This window comes from Dasypus novemcinctus, chromosome 28 (genome assembly GCF_030445035.2).
Source record: "Dasypus novemcinctus isolate mDasNov1 chromosome 28, mDasNov1.1.hap2, whole genome shotgun sequence".
In the NCBI taxonomy this organism is placed as follows: Eukaryota; Metazoa; Chordata; class Mammalia; order Cingulata; family Dasypodidae; genus Dasypus; species Dasypus novemcinctus.
The window spans coordinates 10119197-10135527 of NC_080700.1; the positions used below are offsets into that span (position 1 = coordinate 10119197).

A 16331-nucleotide genomic window follows, 5' to 3' on the forward strand; every position below is an offset into this window, starting at 1 on the left:
ACTTATCCTAGGAATGCAGCAGTGGTTCCACATAAGAAAAAATCCACCTGATCACTTGAATGCCACAGAGAAGGCTTCTGATGAAATCTACCATGATATCATAATAAAACCACTCAGAAAAATAGGAATAAAAGGTTACATCTACAACATGATGAATATAAAAAACTCACAGCTAACATCATAGTCAATGTGAGAAAGCATGAAAGCTTGCAATGGAAGACTGAAACCTGAGGTCAGGAACAAGACAAGGATGCATTCTTTTACCACTTCTATTCAAAATTATACTGAAAGTTCTAGCTAGGGTAATTAGGCAAAAAATAGAGAGACCTTTAAATCAGAATTGAAAAAGTAAAACTAACACTATTCTGTGATGGTATGTTCCTCCATATTGAAAGTCCTCAAGTAGTTGCAAGAACACTACCACAGAAAATTTAAAAATTTAGTAAAGTTGCAGGGTACAAGATAAACCCTTAAAAAATCAGTTTTCTTTTTCCATACCAGGAAAGAACTGTCTGAAATGAGCACTAAAAACTAATTCTATTAGTTGCAACATCTACTCTCCAGTTCATTGGCCTCACCCTGGTAAACTAACAGGGAGGAGAGGATGGAAAACTACCATACAAAGGAGATGAGAGAGTCTACAACCGCAAGCATCAGAGTGCCATCCATCAGCCATATGGAATTGAAGCCATCTCACAATTAGAGGTGTAATAGGTATCACCATCCCAGAACCTGGGCAATAAAATATGGACCAGAGAGGACTTCCTGTTATTCTGCTACAGACTTATTGGTACTCTAGCAATGGAAAAAATTATATCATTAATGTAGAGACAGTGGCTACTGGAGGTGCTAAAGGCAGGGAAAGGAAAAAAGAGGTATAATATGGGGACATTTTTGGGACATGGAATTGTCCTGAATGGCACTGCAATGACAAATACAGGCCATTATATATCCTGCCATAACCTACAGAATTCAGTGTAAATTACAATCTAAACTATAATCCATACTTACTGGCAATGCTCCAAAAGTGCTTATCAATTGCAATGAATGTAACACACTAATGAAAGAAGTTGTTAATGTGGGGAAGGGTGTGAGATGTGGGGAATGGAGCATTTGGGAATTCCTTATATTTTTTCTGCAGCATTTTGTGAAACCTAAGTATTTTTGAAAAAAATAAAAAATACATTAAAAAAAATTTCATCAATTGCATTGAATGTATCACACTGAGGAGCGGATTTGGCCCAATGGATAGGGCATCCACCTACTGCATGGGAGGTCCAAGGTTCAAACCCAGGGCCTCCTGACCCATGTGATGAGCTGACCCATGAGCAGTGCTGATGTGTGCAAGCGGTGCCGTGCCATGCCGGACTGTCCACTGCTTAGGAGAGCCCCATGCACAAGGAGTGTGCACCACAAGAAGAGCCATCCAGCATGAAAAAAAAAAAAAGGTGCAGCCTTTTCAGGAATGGCACCACACACATGGACAGCTGATGGAGCAAGATGACATGACAAAAAAGACACAGATTCTGGGTGCCGCTGACAAAATGTACCACACTAATAAAAGAAGTTTTTAATGTGGGGAAGGGTGTGAGGTGTGGGGAATGGGGCATTTGGGAATTCCTTATATTTTTTCTGTGGCATTTTGTGAAACCTAAGTGTCTTTGAAAAACATAAAAAATATATTTTAAAAAAGTTTCATTCACTATAGCATCTGAAAGAATAAAATACCTGAGAATAAATTTAAATCAAAATAATGAACTATGTATACAATGAAAACTGCAAAACACTACAGAAAGAAATTAAAGAAGACCTAATGGCAAGATATCATGTGTTCATGTTTCACATTTAATATTGTTACAATATCATTACGACCTAAAATGATCTACAGATTAAATGCAACACCTACTAAAATCTCTGCAGCATTTTTTTTGTAGAAATGGGAAAAGTCTATCCTCAAATTCATATGGAATACCAAGAGGCCCCAACCAGCCAAAACAATCTCTCAGAAGTCTCTAACTATATAAGAACAAGCAACCAGAATATCATCCCAAATTATATACCATAACATATAAAGAACTAGAAAAATCTCATCTATTCTCCAGGGGAAAAAAAACCAATCAGCAGATACAGTCTCAAAAGAACCACAAAAGAAACTATGATTTTTCTCAACTTCCCATATGAATACAGAAGCAAAAAAATCTCAACAAAACACTGGAGAAGCAAATCAAACTACACATATTAAAGGATTATAACTCATGACCAAGGGTGACTTATCCCAGGAATGCAGCAGTGGTTCCACATAAGAAAAAATCCATCTGATCACTTGAATGTCTCAGAGAAGGCTTCTGATGAAATCTACCATGATATCATAATAAAACCGCTCAGAAAAATAGGAATAAAAGGTTACATCTACAACATGATAAATATAAAAAACTCACAGCTAACATCATAGTCAATGTGAGAAAGCATGAAAGCTTGCAATGGAAGTCTGAAACCTGAGGTCAGGAACAAGACAAGGATGCACACTTTTACCACTTCTATTCAAAATTCTCCTGGAAGCTAGCCAGGGTAATCACTATAGCTGGTAATCATCTTACTTTGGCAGCACAAGCTGCCCCAGGAGCTATTCTGTAGCTGAGATTGGAAGCTCCATTTCCCAAAAACAGGGATAAAGAGACAGCTGACCACCAATTTCAGCTACTGATGAGTAAATTCAGCTGGCTAAAGTTTAACCCTAAGAACACCTAAAGTTTGGACCTGTCCAAGTCAGAAAGAGGCCAGCATCCAACATTTTGAGTCTGCCCCCACCTTGGGGGGAAGGCAGCCTGACCCAAAATCACAGTGAAGGTAGGAACTAGTTTCTTTCACCCAGATTGGCCTGCAGCCCTAGGCTAGGTTTCAGTCCCACCTCTCTCAGGGTGGCAACTGGCTCAGCCTATCCAAGTAACTGCAGGTACATTTTGCTGGTACAGACTGAATAATCGGATATCTACTCGGGCAACTGCAGTCACCCTGGGCCCATAATGCATAGATTGCTACACACACCTGCAGCTCCATGCCCACCCCAAGCAGGGGAGAAAGGGACATGAAGCTTCATTAGGTTTTCTGGGAAACTACAACATAGGCTGCCTGCAAGAACTGGATTATTCTAGGCATGTGTGACTTTGTCCTACCCCTGGCAAAGGAGAAAGTTGGGAGAAGCTTCATTGGTCCTTGGGGCAATGAAGGAAGCTTGAGCTACCACAGCTTACATAACTAACTATATCCTTGGCTCCAACCACACAAGCAGCAAGGGAGAAAGGGCAGGAAGCCCTAATTTAAAGTGAAAAACTGCACCCAAAATAAATACTCTAGTAAGCCCAATGTGAAAACACCAACAAAAAATTACAGTCTACACCAAGAAACAGGAAGCTATGGCCCAGTTAAAGGAACAAGATATGCCTACAGATGACATAAAGGAATTGAGACAACTAATCACAGATGAGTTCCTAAATGAATTTAAAGGGATTAAGGATCTTAAGAGGACACTGGACGATCACAAGAATTTAAAGCATACACAGAAAAATAGTAGACCTTATGGAAATGAGTAGCGTAATAAATGAAATTAAAAATACTTTGGAGTCATATAACAGCACATTTGAGGAGGAAGAAGAAAGGACTGGTAAGCTTGAAGAAATGTATTCTGAAAGTGAAGAACAGATGAAGAAAGGGAAAAATCAAACAAGGTCTCAAGAAAATAAATGACAGCAAGAGACATGCAAACATCTGTGTCATGACTGTCCCAGAAGGAGAAGAGAAGGGAAAAAGAGACAGAAGGAGTAGGTCAAGAAATAATGGTAGAAAATTTCCAAACCCTATTGAAGGACATGGATATCCATGTCCAAGAAGCACAATATACTTCCATCTGAAAAAATCTGAATGGACCACCTCCAAGACACATACTAATCAGAATGTCAAATGCCAAATCAAAGAAAGAATTCTGAGAACAGCAAAAGAAAAGTAATGCATACCTTATAAGGAATAACCCAATAAGATTAAGTGCTGATTTCTCACCAGAAACCATGGAAGCAAGAAGACAGTGGTATGATGTATTTAAGGTACTAAAAGAGGATAACTTTCAGCTAAGAATCTTATAGCTGGGAAGACTGTCTTTCAAAACTTAGGGCTAGTTGAGAATATTCACAGATAAAAAGAAACAGAGAATTTCTAACCAAGAGACTGGATTTTTAGGAAATACTAAAGGTTGTGCTAGAGCCTGAAAAGTAAAGGCAGGAAAGAGAAGCCTGGAAGAGAGTCTAGAAATGAAGATTTTATCAATACTAGTAACTAAAACTGTAAAAGAGTGGTGAAAATAAAATATAACAGATAACACACAAATATTCAGGGAATAAACTTAACCAATGATGTAAAGCACTTGTATTCAGAAAACTACAACTCAGTGTTTAAAGGAAACAAAAAAGTCCTCAGTAATTGGAAGAACACTCCATGCTCACAGATTGGAAGATGAAATAAAATTAAGATGTCAATGCTACTCAAATTGATATACAGACTTGATGTAATCTTGATAAAAATTCCACCAGTATTTTTTAAATAAATTGAAAACATGATGATCAAATTTATTTAGAAGGTTAAGAGGTCCTGAAGAGCCAGAAGCATTTTAAAAAGGAAAAGTGAAGTTGGAGGACTCTCATTTCCAGACTTTAAATCATATTACCTAGCTATGGTAAAAACAACATGGTACTGCCCGAAAGAGAGACACATAGGCCAATGGAACCAAACTGATACTTCAGAAATATACCTTCACATGTATGGTCAAGCAATTTTTTACTAACCTGTCAAACCCATTCAGTTCTGGCAGAACAGCCCACTCAACAGATGGTGTGGAGAGAACTGAATATCAATAGCCAAAAGAAGGAAAGAGGACCCCTATCTCATACCTGATCCAAAAAATTTACTAAATATGGTTCAAAAAACATAAATATAAAAGCAAAAACCATAAAGCTTCTAGAAGAAAATGAAGGAAAATATCTTCAAGACCTGGTGGTAAGTAGTGGATTCTTAATGGAGACAAAAGGAGGACTGTGATGGCCTACTGATATTTAATCTATGTAGAAGTTTTAATTAGCTTTCCTGTAAAACCGTGGAAATGTACAGAGTGGATAGTAACACATAGTGAGTAACAGCCAGTTCATAAATGGGGATGAAAATGGTAGTCTAGGGTTGTAAATGCCAATTGACAGAAAGCTAGAAAATAACAGGAACTGAATAGCACTGAAAACCTAGAGGTGGATGAGAATTGTGTTTGATGGTACAGATGCAAGAGTATCCTTTCTTGGCTACAGCAAAGGTACATCCCTATTTGATCATATACAATATAGTGGGACTGAGGACAAACACAGGAAAAGCACAACTGGAGTGGCAGATAGACTGTGGTTAGCAGTAATAATGTAATATTCTTGCATTTATGCCAAAGATGTACTGTGTAGGTAATGGGGCAGTATGGACAATATGTGCCAGATGTACATTATAGATGTGGTAACAATTGGATGATATTTTCATATAATCTGCAACCAATATTCCACCACAGTGTGGTGTGTTGATAGAGGGGTTTTGTTTGGGAATTCTGCACAAGTGCACAACTGTTTTGTAAATTTACAACTTCTGTCTATTTAAAAAATAATAATAGCGTGGGTTTGGGGAAAAACCTACCAAATGTAAGAAAAGGACTATAATAAATAGTAAGATTTTGAAAATATTCTTTCATAATCTATAACAAATATCTCACAACAATATGCAAGGTATTGATGGAGGGTCGATATATGGGACCCCGGTATGATGTTACCCATGTTTGCTTTGTATGTTAACAACTTTTACTATACACTTATTGTTTACATATGTTCATATATAAATGACATAAAGATAACAATAGGGTGGGTTGGGGGAAAAATACTGTCATCAGTAGAAATATTTTGAGGAGGCCCTTTAATCATTACTTGAAAATGTTTAACAAGAATTCAAGATATTGGTAGGGTGAAGTGTAAGAGTCCTGTATGATGTTATATGTTTCTTCTGTAAGTTCATTACTATTAATATACACTTATTATTTATGTATGTTTATGTATAAGTGATATACATTAGTAAATTAAAAAAAATAAAACAAAAACAATTCCATTAATTACAACACCTACTCTCCAGATCACTGGCCATATAGGATTGAAGCCTTCTCTCAATTAGAAGTCGAGTGGTCATCATTACCATCCCAGAATCTTCAGGATTGGGGAATAAAATATGGAATAGAGGGGACTTACTGGTATTCTACTATAGACATATTGGTATTCAAGCAATGGAAGAAATTATATCATTCATGTGGAAATAGTGGCAACTAGAGGAGCAGAGGGCAGGGAGAGGGAAAAGGAGGAATTATATGGGGTCTTTTTGGGGGCATGGAATTGTCCTGAATGACACTGCAATAACAGATACAGGACATTATATATCCTTCCATAACCTACAGAATTGAGTGGGAGAGAGTCTAAACTAAATGCTAACTATAAACCATGCATAGTGGCAATGCTTCAAATGTGTTCATCAATTGCAGTGAATTTATCACACTAATGAAAGAAGCTGTTAAATGTGAGGAAGGGTGGGAGGTATGGGGAGAAGGGCATTTGGATACCCCTTATATTTTTGTGTAAAATTTTATATAGTCTATGTATCTCCTAAAAGAACAAAAAATATATTTTAAAAAATTCCATTCACTATATCTAAAAGGAAAAAATACCTGAGAATAAATGTAACCAAAGAGATGAATAACCTGTACACTGAAAACTACAAAACTCTACTGAAAGAAACAAAAGAAGACCTAATTAAATGGCAAGATATCACATTCACCTTTCAGATTTAATATCGTTACAATATCAGTATTACCTAAAGTGATCCACAGATTAAATGTAATACTTCTCAAAATCTCTACAGCATTTTTTTTGTAGAAATTGAAAAAGCTGATCCTCAAATTCATAGGGAATGGCAAGAGGCCCCAACTAGCAAAATCAATCTTTTGGAAGTCTACAACTATAAAACAAGCACATGCCAGCAGGATATCATCCAGTATAATAAAACATTACAAATAAAGAACTAGAAAAACCTGATCTCTTCTCCAGGGCAATAAACAATCAGCAGATACAGTTCCAAATGACCCAGAAAAGGACTGATCAGACAAAGCACTTATGAAGTCTCTGCACAATGAGAAAGGTAGATACTCTTGGAATGAAAGAAAAGATAGTTCATAACAAAGAAACAAACAACAAAAAGATGCAAAAGGAAACTTTAGATCTAGATATAAAACATCTAAAATTCAAGGACGACCAGGCAAGATGGTAGCAGAGTAAGGAGCTCCTAGAGTCAGCTCATGCTACAGAACAGTTGGTAAACATACACAGCTACCTAAAGCACCTGTCTGGGGATCCAGGAGACCAGAAGAGCATCCTGCAACATCCTTGAGAGAAGGGAAGGAGGAGACTACCCATTTTCAGAGACGATTCCTAAGTAGAGCATTCCACGCCCTGGAGAGCAGTGGCCATCCTCCACGGTCAGCATAAGACACCTCAAGAGCTATTCCTCAGCTGGAATCAGAAGCTCCACTTCCCAAAAATGGGGGAGGAAGAGAAGACTGGGCACCAGCTTCAGATAATGATTAGTAAATATTCTTTAGAATGACTAAAATTTGAATCTGTCCAAGTCAGAGAGAGGCTAGCAGCCACTATTTCAACTCTGCCCCTGGGACAAGGAAATTCACAGTGCTGGTAGCGACAGTCTTCTTTCCATCCATATCAGATTGCAGCTTTAGGCTAAGCCCCAGCCCCACCTCCAGCAGGGAGGAAGCTGGGGGACCCTTTACAGCCTCTCTGGGAAAATACATGCCTCAGAGGCCTGTCATCATCCTTCTCTGGCTGCCTCTGGAACTATTCTGGATTTGGAAGCTCTATTTCCCAAAAAGCAGAGAAGGAAGAGATGGTTGTCCACCAATTTCACCTAATGACTAGTAAATCTGGCTGGGTAAAATATAACCCTAAGAACAGCTAAAGTGTGAACCTGTTCACGTCAGAAAGAGGCCAGTGGACACCATTATGACTCTGTCCCTAACATGAGGGGAATCTGGACTGGCTGAAAATGATAGTGATTATAAGGACTGGCTTCTTTCACCCAGATCAGACTGCAGCCATAGCCTAGGCATCAGCCCCACCTCTAGCGGGGAGGAAGTTTGTGGGCCCTGCACCAGCCTCTCAGGGTAAGTGCAGGTACATTTAGCTGGCAGACTGAAGAGTGGGAAGTCTACTGGGGCAACTGTGGTCATTTTGCACATGCACACCATATCTTGTTGCTCACATCTGCAGTTCCATCCCTGCCTAGGTGAGGGGAAAGGGACTTTAAGCTACGTCAGTCTCCCTGGGAGACCACAGCCTAGGCCTGCACAATGTGGATCATTCCACACAGCTGTGGCACTATCCTAACATGTAAAGGATAAAGAGGGGAGGAGATTTATCAGTCCCTGGCAAAGCAAGGGCAGCTTGAGTCTCTACAGCGTTCAACACCAACTATATCCTTGGCTCCTACTATACAACCTGCAAGAGAGAAAAGGCAAGAAAGCCCTAAACTAAAGAGAGAAACATGCCCAGAATAAATACACATAGTAAGCCAAATGCCAAGACACCAACAAAAACTGCAATCCATCCCAAGAAACAGGAAGATATGGCCCAGGTAAAGGAACAAGGTAAGCCTCCAGATGACATAAAGGAGTTGAGACAACTAATCATAGGTGTTCCAACAAATCTCCTTAAGAAATGCAATGAGCTGGCTGAAAAGATTAAGTATATTAAGATAACACTGGACAAGTACAAAGAAGAATGTGAAAGCATACACAGAAAAATAGGAGATCCTATGGGAATGAAAGGTGCAATAAATGAAATTAAAAATACACTGGAGTTATATAACAGCAGATTTGAGGAGGATAAAGAAAGGATTGGTGGGCTTGAAGAAATAGCCTCTGAAAGCAAACATAAAAAAGAACAGATGGAAAAAAGAGTGGAAAAATTGAACAAGGTGTCAGAGAACTAAATGATAACATGCAAACATATGTGTAAAGGGTGCCCAAGAAGGAGAAGAGAAGGGAAAAAGGGCAGAAGGAATATCTGAAGAAATAATCTTAGAAAAATTTGAAACCCAATTGAAGGACATGGATATCCATGTCCAAGAAGCAAAACACAGTCCCATTTGAATAAATCTAAACAGACTTAACTCCAAGACATAGTAATCAAAATGTCAAATGCCAAAGACAGAATTCTGAGAGCAGCAAGAGAAAAGCAATGCATAACATATAAGAGATACCCAATAAGATTAAGTGCAAAGTTCTCATGGAGGCAAGAAGACAGTCGTGAGTGTTACAGCTCTTTGAGAATTTGTCTAGTAGGTCTTCTGGATCTTGCTGGAAGGACCTCACATTCCCCATATTTTTTTTATACTAGTTTTTCTTCCCCTCCCCCACCCTGCTGTTACTGCTGTCTATGTGATAATCTGTCTCTATTTCTTTTTTATCTTTGTGATAATCTGTCTCTATTCCTCTTTCTTGTCTTCTCTTCTCATCTTTCCTGTCTAGAATTACCAGGATTTCATCCTGAGGAACTCTGATGTGAAGAGAGATTCCCTGTCAATTGTGCCACCTGGTCTCTTCAGTGCTTCACCTTGACTATCTCCTTGTCTATTATTGCTTCATGATCTTGGGGCGTGACTCACTTGCACGGGCACTGCCTCGCCATGTGGGTATTTGGTCACCACATGGGCACTGGCTCGCTGGGCAGGTACTCAGCACACCACATGGACACTCGGCTTGCCAAGTGGGCACCCACATGTGCACATGGCACAGCATGCAGGCAATGGGCTCACCACTTGGGCACTGGTTTACCATGCAGGCACACTTTCTCTTCTTCCTGTTCACCAGCAGACCACAGGGACTGAACCTGGGTCTTCCCATATGGTAGGCAGAGGCTCTATCACACGAGCCACATCTGCATCCCACATTCCCTGTAAGAACAGAGTTAAGTTCCCATTAATAAACTGGGTGTTCTTTAAAAAAAAAAAAATACAACATTGGTATGACATATTTAAGAAGCTGCAAGGGAAAATTTTTGAGCCAAGAATCTTATATCCAGCAAGACTGTCTTTTAAAATTGAGGGGGAGTTTAGAATTCACAGATAAACAGAAATTGAGAGAGTTTATAACCAGGAGACCAGCTTTGCAAGGAATATTAAAGGGTATGTTACAACCTGAAAAGAAAAAACAGGAGAGAGAGGCTTGTAAGAGAGTCTAGAAATGAAAAGTGTATCAGAAAAGGTAAACAAAAGTGTCAAAGAGTGGTGAAAATATGACAGATCAAACACCAATATTTAGGAATCAAATTGACAAACATTATAAAGCACTTACTTGTATTCCGAAAACTACAAATCATTGTTGAAAGAAATTTAAAAAGACCTAAATAATGGGAAGAACATGCCATGCTCACGTGTTGGAAGACTAAATATGATTAAGATGTTATTTCTACTCAAATTGATATACAGATTGAGTGCAATTCTGATAAAAATTGCACCAGCATTTAAAAAGTAAGTGGAAAGCATGATTATCAAATTTATTAGGAAGGGTAAGGGGTCATGAATACCAGAAACACCTTAAAAAAGGAAAGTGAAGTTGGAGGACTCTCACTTCTGGACTTTAAATCATATTACCAAAGTATACTGTTGAAAACAGTATGGTATTGGCATAAAGACAGATACACCAATGGAAATGAACTGATGGTTTCACAAACAGTCCACATCTAGGTTCAAGAGATTTTTCTCAAGCCTGTCAAATCCACCCAGCTCAGGCAGAACAGTCCATTCAATAAATGGTGCTGGGAGAACTGGATATCCTTAGCCAGAAGAAAGAAAAATGACCCTCTCACACACCTTATACAAAAATTAACTCAAAATGGAACAAAAACCTAAAGATAAAAGCAAGAACCATAAAGCTTCTAGAAGAAAATGTAGGAAAGTATCTTCAAGACCTGGTTTAGGTAATGGATTCTGAAAGGAGATAAGAGCAGGACTGACATGAACTACTTATGTTTAAAGTAAGCAGAAGCTTTAATTAACCTTACTGTAAAACTGTGGAAACATACATAGATGATGGTAACATTATAGTGATTAACAGCTGGTGTATAAATGGGAATGTGGCTGAAAAGTATAGTCTAAGGATGTAAATTCTAATTGACAGAAAGCTAGAGAATAAATTGTAACTGAATAACACAGTAAACCCACAGGTGGATGACAATAGCAGTTGATGGTACAGATGTGAGAGTGTCCTTTGTGATCTAGAGTAGATATACATCACTATTTGCAGGGTGGGGTGAATGTGGAGAAGCATGGGAAAAATACAACTGGAATGATGTATGGACTCTGGTTTACAAAATTAGTGTAATATTCATGCATCTATGCCAAAGAGGTACTGTGTTGATAATGTGGGAGTATGGAAAAAGTGTGCGAAGTGTAAGCTATGAACCTGGAATAATTAGATGACATTCTTTCACAATTTTTAACAAATGTGCCACCACACAGTGGTGTGTTGAAGAAGGGTGTTGTATGGGAATTCTGTACATGTGCATGATTGTTTTGTAAGTTTACAACTTCTGTCATAAAAATATATTTAAAAAATAATAATAGGGTAGGATGGAGGAAAAATACACCAAATGTAAGATAGGGACTGTTGTCAGGAATAAGATTTTTATGACATTCTTTCGGAATTTGTTACAAATGTCGCACAATGGACACTGTTGGTAGTGGTTGATATATGGGACCCTTGTATGATGTTAGGCATGTTTGCTTCATTAAGTTCACAACTTTTAATATGCACTGTTTATGCATGTTCACATATAAGTCATATAAAAATAATAGGGTGGATTTGGGGAAAAATACTCCAAATGTAAGATACTTTGGTTACTAGTAATATTTTGAGGATGCTCTTTAATCATTAGTTAAAAATGTTTGACAACAATGTAAGGCATTTGTGGAGGATGAGGTATGAGAGTCCTGTATGTCATGTATGTTTTGTAAGTTCACAACTATTACTTTACATTTTTTGTTTACATAATTTTATGTAAGAGTGACAGACTTCAATAAATGAAGAAAATGGAAAGAAAAAAAAAAAAAAAACACCCGCAATTCAGAAGTCCCCTGGGTGGAATAAGAGAATGGAGGTAATGAAGGAAAGAATCAGGGACATGGAATGTAGACCGGTAACATGATCTAATGAAGAACACAGACTGGGGGAAAAGGCTAAACTAAAGTTAGCAGGAGGAGACGGGGCAAGATGGCATCTGAGTGAGTGCACCTCATAATCTCTCCTGCAAAGAAGTGGCTGATTAGGGATGGAGTCCTGCTGGACTGAGCAGTTTCAGGTACAGGGCAGGAGGTGTCTGGAAGCCGATTTGGTGAGACAGCGACAGAAGAGATTCTTGCAAGAGGTAGAATTTTGGGTTTCTGACACAGAGGTCAGAAGTTGTGGGCAGGACCCTTCCCCCTAGGGCTGGTGGCCCAGCTGCAGTGATCCCTGAAAACTTTGCTGTGCTGAGGTGTTCCCAAACCCCGAGTGGGCTGTTTCGGGGGCTTGGAGGGCAGGAGGTCTCTGGATGTCAATTTGGTGAGACAGCGACAGAAGAGATTCTTGCAAGAGGTAGAATTCTGGGTTTCTGACACAGAGGTCAGAAGTTGTGGGCAGGACCCTTCCCCCTAGGGCTGGTGGCCCAGCTGCAGTGATCCCTGAAAACTTTGCTATGCTGAGGTGTTCTCAAACTCTGAGCAGGCTGTTTCAGGGGCTTGGAGGGCAGGAGGTGTCTTGATGTCGATTTGGTGAGACAGTGACAGAAGAGATTCTTGCAAGAGGTGGAATTTTGGGTTTCAGACACGGAGGTCAGAAGTTGTAGGTGGAATCTTCCCCCTAGGACTGGCGGCCCGGCTGTGGCAATCCCTGAAAACTTGGTTCTGCTGTGGTGTCCCCAGACCCTGAGAAGGCTGTTTCAGGGGCTTGCAGGGCAGGAGGTGTCTGGAGGTCGATTTGGTGAGACAGTGACAGAAGAGATTCTTGTGAGAGGTGGAATTTGGGGTTTTTGACACGGAGGTCAGAAGTTGTGTGCAGGACCCCTCCCCCTAGGGCTGGCAGCCCAGCCATGGCAATCCCTGAAAACTTTGTTGTGTTGTAGTGTTCCCAAACTCCATGTTTACCAGAAGCATGGTTCCCAGGTCTGTATCCCCTAAACCCTGGTAGCCCACACTCCAGAGACTCACATACCTTGAGTCTGCAATATCACAGACTTCCCATTCCTGAATCCACCGCACCAAGAGATCCATCTGAGGTCAGTGATTACCCTAGCCTTCCAAGTTTTTTTTTTCTTTGAGCTTGGAGGAGCATGCCAGCTGACTTGGGGAGAGTCTGGGAAGAAAGGAGAGGGGAATCTGAGGAGAAAGCCCAATTTATCTAAACATCCTGGGATAGGAAACTTCCATCTGGGAGAAAGTGGAATCAGAAAATCAATTAGACCTCCCCTAGCACACCTAAGGGGAAGGGACTGTAGGACGTGTTATCCAAGCTTCCAATAGCATATTTGGGGTTTCTGGTGAGGTGTAGGTGCTCTCATGCTGGAAATAGAGAGTCATACTCTTCTGTGTTGAGTTGGTTCAACTAGGACTCACTTGAATCTCCTATGGGACCTCTCAGGCAGCTTCCCTGCTGCCCTGGGAGAGAGAGAAGTGAGGAAGGGAGAAAGGAGGAAGGCCAGATCCCTAAGCATTTTATTTAACTGCAAAGAGGATTCTTAGCTTGAAACTTTGGTTCTTTCTTTTTTTTTTTTGTCATGGTTGCTACTGTTGCATTGTCTCCTGCTCTTTTCTCCCGTTTTATTACCCAAGGTCCTTTTTCATTTATTTTGTTTTTCTCTCTTTTTCTAGCTTGTTCCCCCCTTCTTTTCTTTGTTCCCCCCTTCTCTTCTCTTTTTTTTCCCCTTTTTCTCTCTTTTTCTTCTTTTTTTATTTTATCTTCTTTATATAATAGGTGCTGAAGGGAGCACTTCACATTTGCTGTTTCCTCATCATCCATTTCTTCTTTTCTGTGTGTATTGATTTTGGACACCTACACTCTCCCCTTTCCTTTACATCTTTCTAACCTCCATCATCTACTGTTTCTCTTACATTCTACCTCCCCTTCTTTGGCCCCCAAATTGTCTGACTTTTTATTTCTAATAACTTTGTTCTGTTTTCTGTCTTTTATTCACTATTGATATTATTGACTTTCTTTTCTCTTTCCTTTCTCTCATGAAAACACTGGCCTTTTAACTTACTATATTCCTCCCAATATTCAGTTGACTGTCTCATTATAGGTACTCTACTTACTGCTATAACTTTACACAACTTAAATAAGTCTAATATCTACTCTCCTAGATCTCACATTGTTGCACTGTTAACAATTATTACCAATACTACTTCATACATTTTCTTTTCTTACTTATTTTGCTTCCTCTGGCCCTAAACTTAGCCAGCAACAAGAAAATAGAGTAAGAAGAACAAAGTGACAAAGATAAGATGTAACACTTCTGCACGAACAACACTAATTAATCCCCATGACTAGACAAAGAAGCTAAGGAACTGATTAAACCCAACAAGATAAAATGATGACCAGACAGCAACAAAAAACTACAAACCAAACCAATAATCAGGAAAACATGGCCAAATACAATGAACAAACTAAAAACGAGTAAGAGAGCAGAACATCGGAGAAGTAATTAAAGCAATCAAAACATATATTAGAGACCAGCTTAATGAAGTAAAGGAAAGATTAACAACATGAACACTTGGAGAGAATAGAGAAGAAATTTCAGTCATACACAAAGAGATAACAGATATGATGATGATGAACACCACAGTTCAAGAAATCAAAAATACGCTCTTAGCAAATAGCAGCAGATTACAAGAGGCAGAGGAGAGAATTAGTGACATGGAAGACAGTACATGTGAAATCAAACAGATAGTAGAACTGATCGATAAAAATATAGAAAAAACCCAGCTGTGACTTAGGGACCTGAATGAAAATGCAAAACACACAAACATACATATCATAGGCATCCCAGAAGGAGAAGAGAAGGGAAAGGGCACAGAAGGGGTGTTGGAGGAAATAATGGCTGAAAACTCAAAATCTACTGAGGGAGATGGATGGACATGTCCAGGAAGCACAACACACTGCAAACACCATAAATCCCAACAGGCCTACCCCAGGATGTATACTTGTCAAATTACCCAATGTTCAAGACAAAGAGAAAATTCTAAAAGCAGCAAGAGAAAAGAAAGCCACTACATACAAGGGAGGCTCCATAATATTAACTGCTGATTTCTCATCTGAAACCATGGAGGCAAGAAGGCAGTGGTATGATAGACTCAAGGTACCAAAAGAAAAACATTTCTGACTACGAATACTCTACCCACCTAAACTAGCATTTAAAAATGATGGAGAGTTCAAAATATTCACAGATAAACAGAAATTAAAAGAGTATGCCAACAAGAACCCTACCCTTCAAGAAATACTAAAGGAGTTCTGCAGGAAGAAAGATAAAAACAGGAGAGGCAGAGTTGGAAGACAGTGTAAGAGCAACAAAAAAGACAAAAAGAGAAGAAAAGCAAACAAACAAAACTGAAAAACACAAGTCCAAAGAAAATATGGCTAACATAAATAATTTCTTAAAAGTAATAACACTGAATGTCAATGGATTAAATTCACCTGTCAAGAGATCAGACTGGAAGACTGGATAAAGAAATATGACCCATCTATATGCTGTCCAGAAGAAACACATCTTAGACCAAGGAATTCATGGAGGTTGAAAGTTAATGACTGGAAAACAATCTTATGAGCAAACAATAACCAAAAAAAGGCAGGAGTAGCTATATTAATATCAGACAAAATAGACTTTAAATGTGAAACAATTGTGAGAGACTAAGATGGATACTACATATTAGTGAAAGGGACAATCTGTCAAGAAGATCAAACAATCATAAATATTTATGTTCCTAACAAGGGCACCTCTAAATACATGAGGCAAACACTGGAAAAACTAAGTAAAAGAATAGATGCCTCTAAAATTATAGTGGGGGACTTTAATACACCACTATCAACTTTGGACAGAACATCTCAGAAGAGAATCAATAAAGAAACAAAAACTTTGAACAGTATATTAGAGGAGCTAGACCTAATAGACATATACAAATCA

At 39.0% G+C, this 16331-nt stretch overlaps 1 long non-coding RNA gene and 1 other non-coding gene across 4 annotated transcripts in view; one reads left to right on the forward strand and one right to left on the reverse strand.

The window, feature by feature from the left end:
• The window catches only part of LOC131276461 (uncharacterized), a 75262-nt gene that overhangs the window by 8463 nt on the left and 50468 nt on the right, over nt 1-16331 (reverse strand). The gene's annotated exons all lie outside the window — the stretch shown is intronic.
• On the forward strand, nt 9430-9492 carry LOC131276477 (U7 small nuclear RNA). The gene has a single exon (XR_009183950.1). It is a non-coding gene; the product is annotated as a U7 small nuclear RNA (small nuclear RNA).